The 20,155-nt window shown below is 37.0% G+C and overlaps 1 long non-coding RNA gene across 1 annotated transcript in view; it reads left to right on the top strand.

The window, feature by feature from the left end:
* LOC311431304 overlaps positions 1-20,155 on the top strand; it is a 47,077-nt gene that overhangs the window by 7,437 nt on the left and 19,485 nt on the right. Inside the window, exons 2-3 of the long non-coding RNA XR_014689338.1 lie at positions 1,124-1,236; positions 2,077-2,194. This is a non-coding gene — a long non-coding RNA (uncharacterized lncRNA). The remainder of the gene's footprint in view (positions 1-1,123; positions 1,237-2,076; positions 2,195-20,155) is intronic.

The raw sequence follows: 20,155 nt of genomic DNA, 5'->3' as shown, positions 1-20,155 counted from the left end.
GACAGTTCTCTCAGACATAGGGTCTGTTTTTTTGGTGGTCCTTTAGGGACACGGGAGTTGGACTTGATGATCCTGGTGGATCATCATATTCTATGATTCTATGATTCTAGGTTAAATTGTAGATATTCTGTTGTAAACTGTAAGGGGAAACATCCTTCTGGTGCATGATAAATGCCAGAGAAGAGCTCTTGCCATAATTAAATCATCAGAAGGGAAAAAAAAATAAAATTAAAAATCTGGGCTCAAACATATACATCAAAGTGATCTAATTTTCAAAAATGTTTTTCTTCCTGAATGTTTACCTGCCCTTATATATATAAGCATCTCACCTGAGATATCTCAGTATGAAAATGTGGAACCCAGTTTTTGAATTTTGAAATATTAAGGGTTAGCAGGTAAATAATGTTTAAATTCATAATGGTTACCTAAATAAATACATAAATAAATGAATTTGGAAACTGAGAGAACAGCAAGCCCAGAAGATGCTTTCTAATTATTTCTTCTCTGTATCTTTCTGCTGATATTGTAGAATAAGTAGTACTCAGCAACCACAGTCTAAACTGTACATTTTAGTATCTGGCACAAATCATTCTTATCCCTTACAGGCTCCAAAACAAATTGGAAATGAAATAAAAATAATTGGACATTCAGGTCCCAGGCTGAAGTTTAGGTCCCAGACTGAAGTTTAGCTTTATTAAAATTGTTTGCATCTGTTGAGAACTCACATGAAGCTTGCTTGGTTTTCTTTTTTATTATTATTATATTTATTATTATTATTATTATCATTTATTTTTTTTTTTTAATTTAACTTCCAAAAATCCTGGCTCTAGACCAAAGTGATGGAATTTTGAGTTATGACCCTTAAGAATGAAGATGTAATTTGCTTTGGGGATATTACATCTTTAAAAAGGCTGAGTTAGATATGGTTTCAATGAATTTACAAACTAATAAAAACAAAGAGTAATATTTTAGTGTAGACATTGAGTTTGTTTGTTTGTTTGTTTGTTTTAATATATCGGCATAGATCAACACTGCTTAAACATAAGAAGGCTTGGTATATTATTTCTCATTTGCTTAACAAACTTGGACACAGTTGAAACTTACAGCTCTATTTCTTTCACAGTGATGTCAGATTCTACTGAAAATATTAATCTTGCAGTGACAGAAGAAGGTCTTACAGCAACACCTGAAGTTAAACAGAGCTCTGTGTGCAAGGAACATCTCTCTCCTTAACAGGTAAGTCTTGTTAAGGACCTAGAGTTTCAGCTCAGATAATTCCTTAGAAGTTCTTATTTGGATTTGAAACTTAAATATTCTGGAAATCAGCCTGGAACTAGCATGGTTTAAGAACAAAACAAACTAAAACAAAACAAAACTTTCTGGAAGTTACTTCTAAGGTGATGGACATGTTATGTGAATTCAAAATAGAACAAAGCTTGCTTAATTGTGTTGACTGGGTCTGAAATACCACGAATCCTACGCCTTCCGCATAATTCTGGCAGATTGATGTTCTGTCCTAGCCAAATCTCTGTTGTATCAAAGAAAGAAAACATGTAAGAAGACGTTATTTCAAGTTTGTCAATGCTTTCTTCACCAGAAATTGTACAGATGAAAATTTAAGTGGGTTTTCATTTGTTCAAAAGCAATTTATTTTCAAAAAGAGCAGAAAGGAAGGTATATTTTTCTCTATCTGAATCTATAACATGTGAACAACGCTTTAATGAAGTTTCAGTTTTGGCTTAAAGTGATTCAAAATCTACGCTCTACAATATTTGGGTTCCAGAAATAGGAAGAGAATGAAAGTGAGAAATGCATTGGCAGACAACCCAAAGGTTGCACCTGGAAGTGCAGAAGGTTTTGTGTTGTGAGTTCTGACAAAGTAGTTTATGAAGTTTGCTGCTATCAGAACCACATTACCTGCAAGAATCTGCTGTAAAAGGACTTTAAGAACTTTAGGAATTTCATTTGGGTTAGGGGTAGAGAGCTCTTTTAGAAAGATTAGAAATAATAATTTAAAGACATCAAAATAGCAAAAGAAGAACAAATTGTAAGTCTGTTCTTTTGCTGATTTTCCAGAGCTGAAAAGCCAACAGAGAATTTCTGGGAGTGCACAAGAATGTCTACTGGAGGAATGGTTGACTATATTTGAGATCTGAGATGTAGCCTAACAGAGAGCTAGCAAGTGGTGTTACAGGCAAGTCTTCAGACAGACTCTCTGACAAAACTTTTTCCCAACTGTTCAGCAACTATGTGGTTTTCTGCCAAGGTGCATGAAATACTTCATTATGAATAAATGCCTTTATCTACTGGCAAAGCTATTGAGAATGTAGGTGCGGTTGTGGCACTGTGTGCCACAAGCCAGAAAGGTCGAAGCCCCCATGAGAGGGGAGGGTGAGGTTGTGTGGATCTCCCTTCTTACATGTATTTCTTGCTGAGCCCTCCATTTAGAAACCTACTACCTCAGCTTTTCCTGGCCCTTCTCCCTTTGGAAGTCACCACCAGATATGTCTCTCCTGTTTTCCTAACTTATCTCCTGTTTCCTCCTTTTCTGGTTACACGCCTCATACTACATAACAGCATTTTATCAAAACACATTTCTAATTAATCTGTTCTGGATCTGATCCCACCTTAGAGAAAAAGTCCAACTGATTTAAGTGGGAGGAAGATCAATCTTTGTTGTGTTCTTTTCAGTTAAGAATGTACCAAGGTCTTGTGAGGCTTAATCAAAGAAAGTGATTTGTCTCTGACAGTCTCTCTGTCTCTTGTGAGCTTTTATGAGGCTGTTCAGCTCATTAAGAGCACCTTAAAAAATATTGTTCTTGGAGACTAAAAAAGGCAAAAACATGATTAGCTGCAGATGAGCAATTTCTTCTAAAAAATTAGGAAATTAGAATCAAGATTTGGAAATCTTTTTTTGCCATGTTACACCAGTAGTTCCTTCTCACTACCCTTGGGAAGGATTATGTGAGTGCTGTTGTTTTCAGTCACATGTTTCAGAGATGACAACTGAATACACCATAATCAATCCAAGCAATACAGACCTCTGTTGCTCTGTCAAGAGAGTCATGTTCTTTAATGACATTTTTCTCTCAAGCACTGGTGTAAGATATTGTGCTGATTTTCCAAAGCTAGAAAACCATCAGAGAAGGGTTGGGTGTGCACAAGACTGTCTGCTGCAGGAATGGTTGTGTAGAGACTATGTGCTGCCTCTGGGTCTGTATTGTCCTTCAGGGAGATGTTCATGACTAGTGATTTGAATGAATAGAAGCAAAATCAAAAAGTGAATTGGAAAAATCTGTTTTCATTTCTTTTTATGATAATGCCTATAGTCCCTTTTAAACCTTGTTGTACTTTGTCTTGGGCACTTGTACACATAAATTGGGTATATCTACTAAATTAAAGAAGACCATGCCTACGATATTCCATAGTGATGCAGTGTTACCATGCTTCTTGGAACAGTTTTGCCCCGTATCATTTTGCTCTTTTCCAGACAACTATCAGAAATGATTCAAATAATATAACAGATCAGAGACTGTTCCCCATAGGCAATGTGAGTGAGGTCTTGCTTTTTTAACATGGAAGAAAGATTTTAACCTTATGGACATGAGATGAATCACACCACTTGCCTTCAGGGCCAAGGAACAGTTTCTGGCCTGTTTGCTATACTTGTGTAATAAGAGAAGGGGCTTGCCTTTTAATACTTGTAATCTCTACAGAAAAAAAAAAAAATCAAAAGGGAAAAATAAAAGAAATATTATTTTCCAGATGGTACAGAGAGATTAAAGACATGTTTACTTAGTGCAATGGAGCATTATACAGATATCCCCAAGTTAGTGCTGACCTGTTTTGGTTCATGTTCACCACAAGGGATAGAATGTCTTTGTTGGCCTGTCAGACTTTAGAAATTGGCTCAAACCCTATACAATCCAAAGCCTACTGAGAAAACTGTCAATAAGAGTAGCAAAAAGACAGTGGACAAGAAACATAAAATGAGCGGGATTTAAATATCTAAATATTTAGTGTGGCTATATTAGGTTTAGTTTCATCAAAAACCTTTACTAGTACTGAGTAGTCATTCATGCCATTTTCTGATGGCATTTCTCTGCTTCAGAGCTACAAGTTTTGACAGAAGGACCACCAAGCTGCAGCAGTCCAATAAATCTCCATAAATATTCATAAATCATGTTCAGTTTTATCTGTTTAATTATGAATTTCTTCGCCCTTTTAGGGATTTGAAAGTTTGTGTTTTGGTTGCAGTGGAATATGAAGTCTTTGAGATGGTATAGGACATCTCCTTTTAGGCTTTCTGAAGATTAAATATTTATGCTCATTATGTTCCAGTTCTACTATAGAAGGATATCTACAACCTAGTTATGTTGAGGTATCTGAATTCAGCTTCCCTTTCAAATGAGTGGATCGGTTGCCTTTTAGCTTTCCATGGGACACATTGAAAGTCTGCTTTTGTCTTCATATGCTCAAGAGGCAAATCTCATCATCTACAGGACCAGTCTTCAGGGCTCACACATTTTAGGCTATACCAATTAGTTAGAAACTTGGACCATGAACTGGAAAGTAACAGGAACACCTGTGAAAAAATTTCACCCAGTGAAATTTTCCAGCCTTGTATTTTTGGGGTATGAGAGACCTCTTAAGGCCTGGGTACAACTTTTCATTCTATAATGATAATGTCAGCAAAGCTCATAACCTTTCATTTGTTGTTCCTAGTCAACTTCATGCTGATATCATTTTCTTATGAGACACAGAAAAGCTGCAGTGACTTTATCAAAGCTGCAGAGGAAACCTAGACTGGCTGGAGACCTAAGTGGAATGCAAAAATTAAAACTCAGTATTGCAACTACTGGACCACTTTTTTTTTATTACCTGGTCCTGTGGTATTATGTAATATGAAGTCTTTCATTGGTTTTGCCCCTTTGCCATGACCACCGGTAGTTTTTCCTAAAAAAATTGTGAGTAAAGACTTGCTCTATATCTCGATTGTCCAGCCAGTGGAATACTTGTAACTAAATTTATCAGCCTTTTAAGTTGTTTTTAAATTGCCTTTAGCTTGTGATGTTTCCTTATCTTGGACAAGAGAAAGGAAAAAGGAAGGAGTCTATTTCTGCCATCTCTTTCCTCCTGCAAGAAAACCCCCTCCCCCTTCCCCTCTCTTTGCCTTCCAAAGCTTTTGTTAATTTAAAATTAGCCCTTTGAGTTGCTCTTGGGAAAGTCAGGATCCACGCAGCAACCAAGTCCCAGTGGAGAAGGCTGTTGCAGTAAACATGGGGCAGAACCTCGGTGAGTCACCTGGCTGGCGTTCCCCCACTGCGTGAGGGAGAGCAGTGTAGGAAGCCCATAAAGAAACATGCCACCACCACCGGGGAATCCATGCAGGATACTTCAACGAAATAATTTCCCATCCAATCTGGGCCTCCTACCAGCTATTCACTGCAAGCGTCAGTCCAGATAAGTAATTAGAGGGCACTAGATGCCTGGCTCTGATCTCATTGCCATTGTTTGACCATAGGAAGGATTCAAAACAAGGCTTGGGGCCAAAAATAAGTCTTAAAATGATTTTTTTAATATTCGGATTTTCTTGTCCCCCCCCGCCACCTTTAGGAAAAATTAAATAAATAAATAAAATATCTTACAGCTAATTTTTAGTGACACCCACTGGCAAAGGCTCAGTTGTAATACATCCATGGAAGCTCAGGTTTGCTTGTAGAGTAGGTATTGGCTTGCCATGCATCCAAGCAGTCTGATCTATGTATACACATGTGCTGCCAAGGCCAGCCACCCAGCAATACTTGGGAGCGCTGTTGCTTCCAAAAATACCTATTCTAGCCTGTCCCAGGAAAGACATTTCAGGAGGGATGTGACAGACAAGACATTCTTTGTCAGCCTTTTGAGGAGGAAAAGAAAGCATATAGGATGTTTTATTCAAACCATCTACAGATTTTTTATTATTATTATTTTTTATTTTATTGTGTGAAACAGAAAGTAAAAAAAATACAGTCAAGAACCTTTCTTGGCATATTTATTATCCTTTTTTTTTTTTTTGCTGTACAGTGGAACACGTGGATGGACCATATATTTTGCACTAGGTAGAGGATGACAAATTATGGCAGCCTCTTTCAGGGGATTTTTGCTGGATTTAAATAATCTTCTGACATTTTTCCTTTGGGACAGAGGGAAAGGGCTACGCCCCCATGAACAGGGAGGACAGATATGTTTATTGGGAGTGATATGTGGGCAGCTCGGAAGGTAAACTTTTCTCCCATTCTATTGTTTCCCTACTTTCCACTGTATGTAAAGCAAGCATGGGATTTTAGGAATACCAAACCTCACCTTTCTAATGCTGCAGTCATGTAGATCTTTAATGCTGGCTGGGAAATTTTGATTGTATAAACCCTCTCCTAAACAGCTTCCTTACACTCACAAATCCCTGTTTGCAACAAATAAGTTGAAACTGAACTCTAAAGCCATGTTGTGAACTGTGAATGTGACACATCTGGTGTCACAGCAAATATATACATGAGGAGCCTCGAGGCTTCAATTAAGCCAGCACTCAAGCTGGAGGTGAAGAAGCCATAGTAGCACAAATATGAGCACATGGTAATTATTTTCCTGAAAGATATTTTTTTTCTCTGTACATTAGACACCAACACTACGATGCTAGCATTTGCCACTTTCAGAAAGTAAGAAATAGGAACAAGACATTGTTTTTAAAGGGTGTAATGTATGTGTGGACTGTTTGTGAGTGAGTGCCTATTACTGTGACACCTGAAATTTACAGCTCATGAAGGAAATAGATATGTTTTCTGTCCCCCCACAACAACAGATATGTTTTCTGTCCCCACACTAGAATTATTTTGAAGTAAAAAAATATACAAAAGCAGTGCCAGGTTTGCTATTTCATCCAGAAGAGGGCAATGGCACAGAATGTAGGTATTTCAAATTATTTTTTCATCTTACTTTTTCATAGGCATCATTTTCATTTACATTTTTAAAGCATTCATAAGTTCATTTGCAAAAAATAAAAAAAAATACATTAAAAAATCTTCAAAAGCAAGCAAACAAAAACACAGATGGCATCTGTCAAAATTGTACTGGTGCATATTTTTTCAGATGAATTTATTTTACCAAAGTGAATAAATAACAGAAGTGAAGCATATATATACACAGCTGGGATAGTATTTTCTGCTATTTTTTAAAAATCCCTTCCTTTCTATAGATTTTTTGTTTTAAATAGCTTTAACAATTCATAATATCAATCAAATATGAGGAAGTGATATGTATTAATAAATAAATATATAAGTGCCTTAAACTAAAGAATAATGAAAAAGAAAATAAAGCGAATCATGGCTACAAAATAACTAAACATGTGAATAAACTTAGAAACCAAAAGGATTCTGAAGCTTAGACCTTGCAGCAATGACGATATCTTAATGTTTCACTCCTGCTTGGTTTGAGAAACCTTTGTGATCTTCTATACTTACCTGAAACAAACGATTCAGATTTGGGCAGAATAAAGAAATGCAGAACTCATCTGAGTATGGCTAAATTATGCCATATTTTCATTGTGATGGATAACAGAGCTTAGATTTTAATGTGAAACAAAAAAGTTAACTATCTTAAAATCATTCTCCTTCCCAAAACTCTCATTGAGTTTTTCTGTAACTGGCAAAATTTAAGACTATTTAAGAATTTTAAAGGGAAGTTTTCTCACCTTTCTAAAGGTAGAGTTTCCTCTGCGTTGAAAGCTAGTATCAGTATTTTTTGCTCCCCAGAACTGTGATGCCCAATACAAAGCAACAGGGAATTTCCTTCATTTTATATTTGGGTGAAAACATTGAAAACAAAAAAACAAAAGCCAACCTCCTCCAGTGAGCTTTCACGTTTTCCTTTCAGGATGCCAAGCCCCTAGACAGACCAGCAGATAATATTCTTTCTTAAAGGGCCTTAGAAGCTGTATTTTGGTCTCTCTAAGTGTAATGGTCCTGTGTTTGGTAATTTAATGTGATGATTGTTGTGCTTTTGAGGTTTAGCACAAGGACCAAGCAGGTTGCTATTGTCATCTATAAAGGAAAGATGAAGTTAGGAGCCATGATTAGATTCCCAATGGCATCATCAAACTTTGGCAAAAGTCAATGGACATTTTTAAGGTTCCTATTAATAGCAGGCCCTAGCACAATGACTTCACATTGTTCTCAATGTGAAAGCTTTTCTCAGGTCACTCTCTTGCTTTTGGGAAGGAGAGTGGTCATGCTTGGGTCTTGACAACCAGGTAGGTAGGCCTATTGAACTGTCTGACACCTTTTTGCTCAGTCTGTATTTCTTGGAAGTCTTTCCAGGCTACAGGAGCGCTGGATGTGTGATAGTTCAATGAACTGTAAGCCACCCACTTAAGTTACCTTCACTGTGCTCTGAAACGTATTCAGAACATGTCTCTAACAATTTAATTTCAGTGTTTTTCTAAGGAAAATATAGTTTAATCACCCTCTAGAGGATAACACCTTATTCAGCAACATCCAGCACAAACTTGGTTCTAAAGTTAAGTAAACACAGGTGCGTGCAGGAAGCTGTTTGCAATGATACATGAACTTGAGATCCTACCAAAAACAATTAGGCAAGAAGTCTACATTTTAGAGGGACCCCAGATACACCATCCCCAGGCATGTGTCTAATGTTATGTATAACATGCTGTGAGTATACTGTTAGTTAAAGTGAACAAGCTGGTGGCACCCCCAATTCCTGTCTGTTGGGGTTCCTACAGACACTTTGCCATACATGAAAGTGGGGAGGAGGTGGGAGGGTGGGGGAGACAGGGGTTGTGATACACCAGGACATTCCTAGAAGCATCTTGAGGGCTGTTAGGAAAAAATCATATGGGACATGAAATCAAACCCTTTAACTAAAAATAATACTTATTTCTTTCTCTTTTAGACAATTATTACAGATATTCAACCAAACAGAAGAAAGAAACTTCTGCAATGGCTTATGGAATGAAATCACATATTCATTCCATTAGTGAAATATGTTTGCTTTTTTTTTTTTTTTTTTTTTTTTTTGATCCCCAGGGAGCATTTTCAAATGCTTTAAATTGTTTACCTTGACTTTAGTCTAGATTAATTATTTTCCTTGGCTACAACTAGGCATGCCCAGAAACTGTGGGATGACTATGATTTAAAAGTGTGTATGGCAGATAAGCAGGTTAACATTACAGACAACTAAAATCTTGTGGCAGATCCCTCCAGATTGTGCTACTGACTTGAAAAATACTAAACAAAAAGGGAATCTTTTGTTCTGTTGATGCTTTTAAACTTTTCTTTGCAAACACTTTTCTGAAGAAAAAAAAAGGTGTAAACATATTGTCACATGAATTTGAGAACAGAAGAGGTAGCAAATTCAATAGCTGCAAGGATATGTGTATTTTAAAGCTTAAAACGAAACAAAACAAAACAAAGCAGTACTTTTATCGTGGCTTTAATGTTTGGCTAACACAGGCCAGCATATTTAAGCCGGTAATTCCAGTGGTGAGTTTAATAACATCTGGTTAAGATAACCCAAAGATTTCTTAAATGTTTTTTATAAAAGGTGTCTTCATCTCAACCTTTCTGTCTTATCATATGCTATAATATGAAAAATTCCTATTTAATCAGTAGAATAAGGGAAGGAATTTTCAGGGATATCTCAGAGATGGAAACCCCTAAATTTCAGCAAACACTTGGAGAGATTGATCTCAGACTTGAGCAACATGAAGAGCTTTAATGTATGTTTATCAAAGGTGTCTCCACAATCTTTCAGATGAAGAGCTGGATAACAAGGAAGATCTCTTGAGCCTTTTGAACTTACCTGGGGTACTCATTTCTCATCCCTTGGAAAACCTAATGCGTGGTGAGAATATCAGCCTCGCTTGCAGAGCAGGAACAGTTCGTTCTGAGCTGTTCAACACACTACTCCCTCTGTTTGCTTCATGTTATCAGCACACTGGCTTTGGTTTTAATACACTCCAAATTAATCACTTTGCAGGCAAACAGGCTGGCTGTAGAGGTTTGCAGTGTTTTCTTCAGAGGGTGGGTTTACTTTGGAGGCCAAGTAAAGAGTTGCCAAGCAGCTGCCAGAACTGATGGATAGAAGGCAATGGGAGGAATGTCCAGAAATATTTCATTGTTCTTTAGTTGTTAAACAAATGGATACAGGATGAACTCCAGGTTGCGTTGGGTGTGGTCATTGGCCAAAAGGGGTGAGTTTGCAAATGTATGTACTTTTATAAAAGTAATTGGGTTCTTATTTCCTGTGTTTCTGCCTTACTGATTGTTGGATAATCCCAAGAATATAATTACTTTACTTATTCTGAAATAAATGATTCCAATTCAAAAAATTAGGTTGAGAAAGGACTTGTATGAAATTTAGATCTAGTATGTATGAATTACTTCACTCTATAAGAGTGATTGCTGAAAGTACTGGAGAAAATACTAATAAAGAAAAGGCTACTGTGATCTCAAAACAGTAATTACATATGTAGTGATGACTTTTATATTTCAAGAGTAAACAGGCCAACACAGGAGGATATAAGATGCACTTCTTATAGATCAGCCTATGGGATGAATAGGTTTCATACCAGATTGGTTTCTGGAACAAATGCCCTTTCCAGTAGGACGACTGAATTGGAAAAGAATTGGAAAGAAAAGTTGTAAACCTGTATTTTTCATATACCTAAACTGCATATGGAATAGAAGTAGTTTTTCCCTACATTTTGCCTTGGGATTTAGTAATTTCATGAATATTCAGAAGAAAGAAAAATAATGATGGCAAAGGATCATCAGAGCTTCAGATGTCTAAATATTGCAAATATTACCAAAAATTTGCCAGTTCAGAAACTGAGCTTCTGAACATGTTAAGAAAACAGCTAGGTGTCTGTGCTGTTGAAATGAGTGGTGTGGCACATCTGCAAAAACAGACAGTGTTAAAATGCCTGCAAATGGCAGTCAGGGTATGTTTTGGCTCCAAATCAATGGCTAAACATTCCTTCACCCCACCGAAGCAGCACGAGGCCTTTATGCAGATTAATGAAATGTTGACAGTAGCACTGGCAGATTAAGGGATGACCTGCCTATAGAGTATTTGTTACTAATAGTGATAACTGGTACCAGTTATTTAATTTTAGCTAGATTGAGAATTGCCTAAATAGGACAATAAGGTCCTATGTAAGGTGACTCACTCTGTGCTATCTTAAATGGCATTTGCAAACTTTTTTATGTGATTCTGGTGTTGTTGAAAAAGGAATGCAATGGCTTGACATTCTGCAATATCTAATATTATTTTTCATTCTGACCTTTTGAGATTTTTTTTTTCTGGCTTATCCTGCGGAAAAAGAGATTAAAAAATCAGAGAAGAAACAGTATGAAAAAATTAAGTTTTCCGCGTTAGAAGTATTTGCCATGTTAGAGATAGGAGTCCCTTCTCCACCTCACATTTTATGATTCTGGCCGTGCTTGTTTTCTTGTATAGTCTTGTTCTGAAGATGTTTGGGTTACATTAAGTGGCACAAAAATATCATCCAAATAAAGTAGAATCAAGTCTGGCCATAAGGAAAAATGCTTCTTTGATTGTCTTGCTTTTCTACCCTCACTTTCATAGAAGAATGTGCATCCCTTTGTAACTTGCGTAATACAAGAGAAAAGAGTTAGTCCCAAGCTCTAGGTTGGAAATTTCTATCTTCTATCAGTATCAGAACTTGCTGCCAATGTTTCAAAAAAATCCCTGGAGTGGTGGCACCTGGAATGTCATCATTTTCTTGATGGGAACACATTCTTCCACTCATATAACTAAGGACCTCAAATTTCCTGAATCCTCATGAAAGATGCTTGTATCAGAGACACTACATAGCATCTAAATTTGAGCACGAAAGTTTGACTTAGAAGTCAGTAATCTAGGCTCTGTGTACTTCTCCCTTCAGTGAGGAGGGATGAGTGTTTGGATCCAGTCACTGGAGGAGCTTCTCTCTTCATGGATAGTCAAGGAGGAAGATCACCCAGCAGAAGTACCCTCTTTCAATTACAGTTGTTTCTTAGGGCTTAGGGTTCAGAGATTTCCTGCCTAGCACAACCAGATCCTGAGAACCAGATGTGCAAAGAGAACTTCCCAGAAAGGACAATTTGCCTTGTGGTGTCATCAGGTATATTTGATAGAACAGGAAATTGTTGCTCAGAAATGTTTTTGAACAGTTTTTGTTCCACAGTGCAAGTGTAGAGGGAACCAGGATGGCCTTATGGAAGATTACTCACCTGGGTCAGGGATGTTGCTTCTTACAAAGCATGAGCAAGGAAACATCAGGTCTCTTTATATCTGGAATAAAATTTCTGTGTCTGATACCTCAGGGCTGGTTATACAGGTTGTGGTACTCTGACTAGATTTTTTTCCACTGTGAAACCAGAATATTTGGTTGTAAAGAGTGAAAAACAAAACAAACAAACAAACAAACAAAAACAAACAAACAAAAAACAAGTTTTAGTAAGCAAAACATTTCCATCTTGCTTCATGCAGCTGATTTGAGCCCATGCTGATATCCAAAGATGCATTCCTTTTCCTACAGCTTCTGGCAAAAATATTTTGTCTCTCAAGTAACTTGTCTGTCTTTAGTTATCCAGTAGGAGTGGCTTCCTTTGAGATTTATCCCCTCCACATCTGCTTCAGTGACCACTGCAGTCCCACCTGGCCAGGAGGCTTGCCTAACTTTCAGTGAATCCAGCAGGATCCATTTCATGGCCTTCAGCGGTCAGCTTTGATTAGCCTCTGAAGAGCAAAAGACAAACATGAATAAAATCTCTTGAGCTCCCACACCATTAGCAGCACATTGTGAGCATCAGGAAAGCATTTATTTCACATTAAAGATAAAACTGTCAGAGAAGCCAGAATCATTAAATCTGACAGGACGTTAACAGCTAGGAATGATTTGGAGGGGCTTGTCAGGGAAATCCCAAGACTGAAATATAAATTATGTGAAACAGTGTCTATTCAATGATAAGCTAATGCCTAGAAATACACCATCTGTGCAGTTTCCTCATACTGATAAATCCTGAAGCAATTCCGTAAGAAACTGCAGGTTTTTCCAGGGCATCTTTTGTTTGATGTCCATATCACTCCTGAAATGTTTTGCATTTGAAATTGCACGGAAAAAAAAATAAATGGAAAAACATCAGAAGATGATTCATAGTCAAAACCCATATACAGTGGGTATACAAGCTTGTTTTTTGAGCAAACTTGCTGCCCTTGGCTAGTTGGATGCAGACCAGAACCTCGAGGTTGGTGGGTTAATAGGGCTGCATTGGAAAGAAGCTTGGAAAACTGTTATTCCTGCACCTCATCAGTTTTGATTGTCTTCATCCTTGTTTATTTAATTTTTTTTTTTTTCCCTGAATTTTCCACATTAAATGAATAAAGAATTAATGAATAATGTCTTTGCTAATGAGACAACTTTTTAAAAAATATATTATTATTATTATTATTTTTTATGGCAGACCTGTATGGAAAGCACAGTTGGATACTACACAGTATTAATCACTTCTAGCCTTGGAAGTCTAGGTGACAGCTTGCTTAGTCTGACCTGATCTGGGAAATTGCATGGACTGCTGGAGTAACTCCCCAGATATTTTCTCACTGTCAGCTGATAAAAATCTATTGGAAAGTGTTGTTAAAATCTATGTGGCTCATTTAGACCACAGAGATATACACAGAATTAGGAACTGTGGAGATGGGAAAGGACTACTAATTGTCCAGTACCTTGCCAGTAGGGGATTTCTCTCTAGTGCACACTTACTCATTAATTTTGAGAAAACAATTATTCAATATTTCAAGCAATTATGCATTCATCACCTCCCTAGGGCAACTCCCTAGGGTAACTTTTACACAGTAGGTCTTCTTGCTCCGAAGCTTTCCCCTCCACCTTGAGAATTTACCCAAGATTTTTTTTTTCCTCAAGGTTTATATATATGAGTATATACATATATATATGAATACACACATATATCTAAATTTTACTAGTTCTGCGGTTTTTTGTTGCTGTTGTTGTTGTTGTTGATGATTTTTTTTATTTTGTTTTGCTTTGTTATTTATTTATTTATTTTATTTTTATTTTTTTCTTCCCTCTGCAAGTATTAATGGGAAATTAATGCAGTATTAATGGGAAATGTCAAGATGAATAAATGAAATGATGGTCAAATGTTTTCCAGTTTCTAAAGTTAAATAATAGAAAACTGACAAGAAATTACAAAGAAATTCTGGGAAACTATGGCAAAGGCAGCAAAAGAGGTCTAAAACAACCTGAATGCTAATGACACAGCTTATATCTCATGTATATATAACACAGTTAGCAAATGGCTTCCTATTCTGCACGGATGTCACTTCAGTATGAATGTCAGAAACTGTGTCATGGCTGGGAATCTTAGATGAATATACTTTCTTATGTAATAAGTTGCATGAAATGCCAAAGGTCTAAAGATATAATGAAACTTGAATTTAAATAAATAAAATATTAGTTTATTGAGCAGTGGAATAAATTGCTTATTTATATGTGGAATTTACTTTTTTTTTTTTTTTTTAATAGATTTTATTTATAAATGGTTTATAAATGGAGTAAACTGATTTACATTGGACATGTTTACATGTATATTTCCCCTTTCTCATGCATTCTCCCCAATAAGTAGATTTTGGGATGTCTAGTAAATTTCATTACAGTTGATTAAAGTTCAGTAAGAGGACTTTTCTACTCAGCTGCCTATTTTAATAAATGTTTTAGAAAACATTTATTACATTATTATTACATTAGTTAATTACATTTTATTATTTTATTAATTAATTTTATTAACTATTACACAATTATTTTATTATTACATTTATTACATTTATTAATACATGCTTAGGAAACATGTATTGTTTTTACCTATTCTGAGTTTTCCTCCTTTCTTTTAAACGTAGTTGAAACCAGCCTTTGACTGTTTAGATGAAACAAACGAACAAACAAAAACATATACATTAATTTAAGCACACTCTCATATATCACTGAAACTACTCAAAGGACATATAGGAGTTAACTGTTTTTCAGGACTCTGTTTTGTACACCCTATGACACAGCAGATGGCACTGGGCCGGAAAATGAGATGAACTGAAGAAGCAGTTGCTTATATAGGAAGAGTCCTATACAGCTTGTAATTAAGCTTGTCTCATAATGATGGTGAAGACCATGGGGAGGAAAAAAAAAAAAAAAAAGCAAAACAAAACAACAACAACAACAAAAAAAAGCACACTGATTTTGTAAGTGACTCACTGGTAAAAGAAGAGTTGTGTGCTCAGGAACATGCTAACAATTGTCCACACTGTGTAACTTGCCAGCATGACCCCTAATGATTTTTTTTGGCCTGGGATAAGCAGCACCACCTCAGGAAGGGCTATAATTTAGGTAATAGGGATGTATTCCCAGTGGAGGGTATGGATAAGGCCATCTTGGGAGCAGAAGGGCGATTAAGTTTTTAACAGGGTGCCTTAATCATTTGTCCATATCTTGTCGTGAGAATGGGCTCTGAACTGTTATTCACTAACATGCACATGGCCAACAAAGACTTGCAAGATATTGTGATTCTTGATAAATTCATGGCCATGTTTGCAGATTAGGGTGGGGCATCCTTAAAAGGATTTCAAAAAATGTGGATGATTCAGATAAGTTCCTGATTTATTTATTTTTTAACATATCATTAAGCAATATGATGTCCCAAAGCTTTGCATAGCCTACAGTTTGGATAAACAAATGATTCCTATGGGTACCTTACTAATGTTCATTAATTTCTCCAGCTTGCTTCCAGTAAGTCACCACAGTCCAATGACTACAGCAATAAGCCAGCCCAGAAGACCTAAATTCAACTTCTTGCCCTGCCATATTCTTTCCATCAGACTCTGACCATTCATCTTTAGTTCTCATCTTTCCATGTCAGTGCAAATATTTTGGATACTTTTCCCTAACTCTCAGCTTTATAAAGATTGAATCTCACAGTCTTTTTTTCCTGTCCTCTTTCTTGTCCCTGTTCTGAGTCGGTACTTCCCGAATTTACTTTTTGTCCTCAGCATTGTAGCCTTTGCCATATTATTCTCCCCTATACCACAATTTGCATTTAAAGTCTCACAGCAGTTTTTTTCACTTCTCTGACTGTTTGACATAAAGTTTTTGCTCAGTGAACTTGGAATCTCTGGCCAAAATGTGCTCCTCTAGAGGGGAGCAAAAAATTCTCATCTTGCTTTGTGGCATGTTTTTGCATACAGGAAATACCCCACTCCCTTGTTCTTCATCTGATTCATTAGTGTATTTTTTTTTTTTAAATAATAAAAAATAAATAAAAATAACAGCAGATGATTTGAAAGGAATGATGGCAATTTCTGCCTTGTGTACTTCAGAAAATTTTTAGTACCTTTCCCTTACTTTTGATGAAAAGTCTGAAGGTTTTTGTGTGGGGAGAGATTGGCAGGTTGTTTTTGTTGTTAAGCTGAGATAGCAATGTGTGGGTGGAAGAAGGTTTTATTTGATTCAGTGCTGGGGGATGGGGAGAATTAATCCTAACTCCAATACCCTTCTGCTCTGGTTAGTAGAAGATACTCCAAGTGAACAGCTAAAAGTCTCTGAGAGCACAGAAGTGCTTGGCAGGTTAGCATCCAAGGAAAATGCCCACAGCATATCTAAAAAACATATTCTATGCCTTCAGTGCCAAAGAGAAAAAAGGTATGAAAGCTGTAGCTGCAGAATTTCCAGAGCTTTGCATTTCCATCATTTAGTTTGAATTGCATATAAATGAGGGTGCTTTAAAGAGGGGAGCATTAATGAGCTATCATCTATATACTAGGCATGCCCTTTACTATGCCTAGTATAACCACAGCATTCAGGTTCCAAATTCAGTAGTTGGCTGGAGCCACCCATGGGGAACCTACTTCTGCATCCTTGTCTTTTTTTCCTGTTGTTCCTGTTAGACACATGCAATGTCAATTCAATTATTCGTATCATCAAACAGTAAGAGTTTAGGCCTGACACAGACTACCTAATTTTCATACTTTAGGGTCAGAAATTGAACTGGGTGATAATTTAGTTCAATTCCAAACAAAACAAAACAAAACAAAACAAAACAAAACAAAAAACAAACAAACAAAAAAAACAAGCAAGCAAACAAACAAACAAGGTAAAGCAATATACCTTAAACTGGCCAGAGGAACTTAGTGACCCCCTATTATAATCATGAGTGTAGGCAGAAAGAAAAAAATGAAGAATGTAAAAAAGGAAGAATGTGCTTCCTGTTAGGAATATTGACTAAATAAAAATTTATAAGGACATTGTCAAGCTACCATGATATCAAAAGATGCCCTTTATGGGAGCAAACTAGATTAAACTGAGAAACTGGTTTGGTTGCTTAAATTCAATGCCAAAACACTAGACAATCGTAAGACTTCTAGAAATTATAGAGACAGTTGGAATATCAGTAGACAGAATGAACTTTAATAGAAATAGAATTTTATCTGAGTCAAAGTTCATCTTTATAAACTTAAAATCTTGCAAATGTAGAAGACTCCTCTATGGAGTGTTTCTGCTCCTGTTTAAAATCAGTCAGCTTGGCTTCAGAGCAGAAATAGTAAGAACTTGGTTAAAGATAATGACTGTGAAGGACTTTGGCTGTACTTTATAATTACTTCGAGGAGATATGAAGGACAGAAAGAAAAAAAAATTTAAAAGGTAAATCATGGCACAGGAATAGAGGGGATTAGATGATAAGGAATACATATTATATATATATTTTAAAATTAGAAGTTCACATGCGTACTTTCACTGTAGTTTGTGGAAAGCATCCTAATAAGAGAAACAGAGGAAGGAGAGAAAGAACTGTTTCTAATATGGAGTTCTATGTATTTATTGAAGCAAGAATATGTTTTTGGTTTTTTGTTTTTTTTTGACAGTTGTGAACTAGATTTGCTAGTGGAGGTCATGCAGTTCACTTCATTTCCAAGAAACAGATGCTGACAAAACCAAATGTCCTCTTTGCACATGGGCTAGCTAAGATATTGTGAACACTGTTCACATCCAAGCAGAGGAAGCACATGAAATGAAAAATGTATCTCCCTGTTTTTTTGTGTGTGGTGTATTTTTTTATTTTTTTCCTAGTATTTGTGCTTTAGGGCTGAGATGGTTTAGGAGATTAGGGACAGGATATGGAAGATTTCAGCAGAGGTCAGTTTTTGAGATCAAGCTGTAGCTCTAAGCAAATTAAGAGACTGTTTTATGTTTAAAAAAATTAAGTAGATATCTCAGTCAATCTTTGGGGTTGAATACCTAAAAGTACTCATTCACAGACCAATTTATTGCATTCAACAGCATCAGAGCCCTTTTTTTCAGTCAGCTCATGATTTTGAAACAACAGAATCAAAACTGGAAGCAAGTTATAATTTATCCCATTGGAAAAACACACATGATCTCTGTGCTAGTCCTTTCTTTTATAGATTGCCAACCAATGCCAAAGATGGTGGCTTTTAAGTTCAATATGATACAGCTGTTCCTCTGAAGGTCTTTCTTTGGTGTGCCTGAGAGATTTCAAGTTAAATTAGACTACATTGACATTAAAGGATAGAAAAGACTCAGATTTATCATAGAATCATAGAATATCCCGAGCTGGAAGGTAGGATTGTCAAGTCCAACTCTTAGCTCTACACAGAACTACCCAAACATCAAAGCATATGTCTGAGAGCATTGCCCAAATGCTTGTTGAGCTCCGGCAGCTTGGTGTCATGGCCACTGCCCTGGGCAGCCTGTCACAGCAGCCAACCACCCTTCGGATGCAGAACCTTTCCCTAACCCCTAGCCTGACCCCGCCTTGTCCCAGCTCCATGCCGTTCCCTTGGGTCCTGTAGCTGTCCCCAGAGAGCAGAGCTCAGTGACTGCCTCTCCGCTCCCCTCGTGAGGGAGATGCAGGCTGCCATGAGGCCTCCCCTCGGCCTGCTCTGCTTGGAGCTCAGCTAAGCAAGGGACTTCAGCAGCTCCTCATGTTTTCCCCTCCAGATTCTTCACCATCTTCATAGCCCTGCTTTGGACACTCTCTGATAGATTGATGTATAGTATGGAGCCCAGAACTGCATAGAGTGCTCAAGGTGAGGCTGCACCAGCACAAAGCAGAGTGGGACAACCTCTTCCCCTGACCATCTAGCACTGTTGTGCTTGATGCACCCCAGGTACATTGGACCTGTTGGATGCTACAGCACACTGTTCACTTATATTCAACTTGCCATTGACCAGAACCCCCAGATCCCTTTCTTTCCACAGGGCTGCTCTCCAGCTTCTTGATCCCCAGTCTGTGCATAAATCCAGGGCTGCCCCTTCCCAGGTGCAGAATCCGACGCTTGCTCTTGTTAAACTTGGTATGGTTGGTGATTGCCCAGCCCTCTAATTTGTCAAGAGCCTTCTGCAAGGCCTCTATACCCTCAAAAGTGTCAACAGCTCCTCCCAGTTTTGTGTCATCCGCAAACTTAGCATACCTGCAAGTCCAGCATCCAAGTAATTTATGAATATATATATATTATATACAGTATATATATATATATATATATATATATATTTCTATCTCTTGTATTACACAAACTCTTTGCTGTCATCCTAGGAGTTTTTCTAGTGCTTGCTGATAACTTTTCTACTGCCATTTACTAGTAAGTGACATGCTATATTACTCCCATATTTGAGAAAAGACAAAAGTATAGGAATTTTGTCTGCATTTTAAAGTGTGGAGAGACTCATGTTTGTTGTTTTGGAACACTGAATACAAAAGAAAGATGTTGAACTTGTAAATATTATCTCATGCCAATCCCATCCTCTTTCCACCCACCTACTTCTAATGCTCCACAACGACTACCTTAGCTAAATAAACCTAAGTAGTGAATCAGCCACTTGATCTTATTACCTGATATTTTTGTTACATAAAAGTACATGAAGAAACACAGAAGCCCTGTGGTCAGGCCAACTAAAGGAAATGGAAAAATACAGCAGCCTACTAGGAAAAATGAGAAATTATTATGGTACCCTATAGCATAGCTTGTTCACTATAGTAATTAGGAGCAAGCTTTTGGGAGCAAGAACCATATC

This window comes from Aythya ferina (assembly GCF_964211825.1).
Source record: "Aythya ferina genome assembly, chromosome: 2".
NCBI classification, from domain to species: Eukaryota; Metazoa; Chordata; class Aves; order Anseriformes; family Anatidae; genus Aythya; species Aythya ferina.
This window is presented reverse-complemented; position numbering and strand designations above follow the sequence as displayed.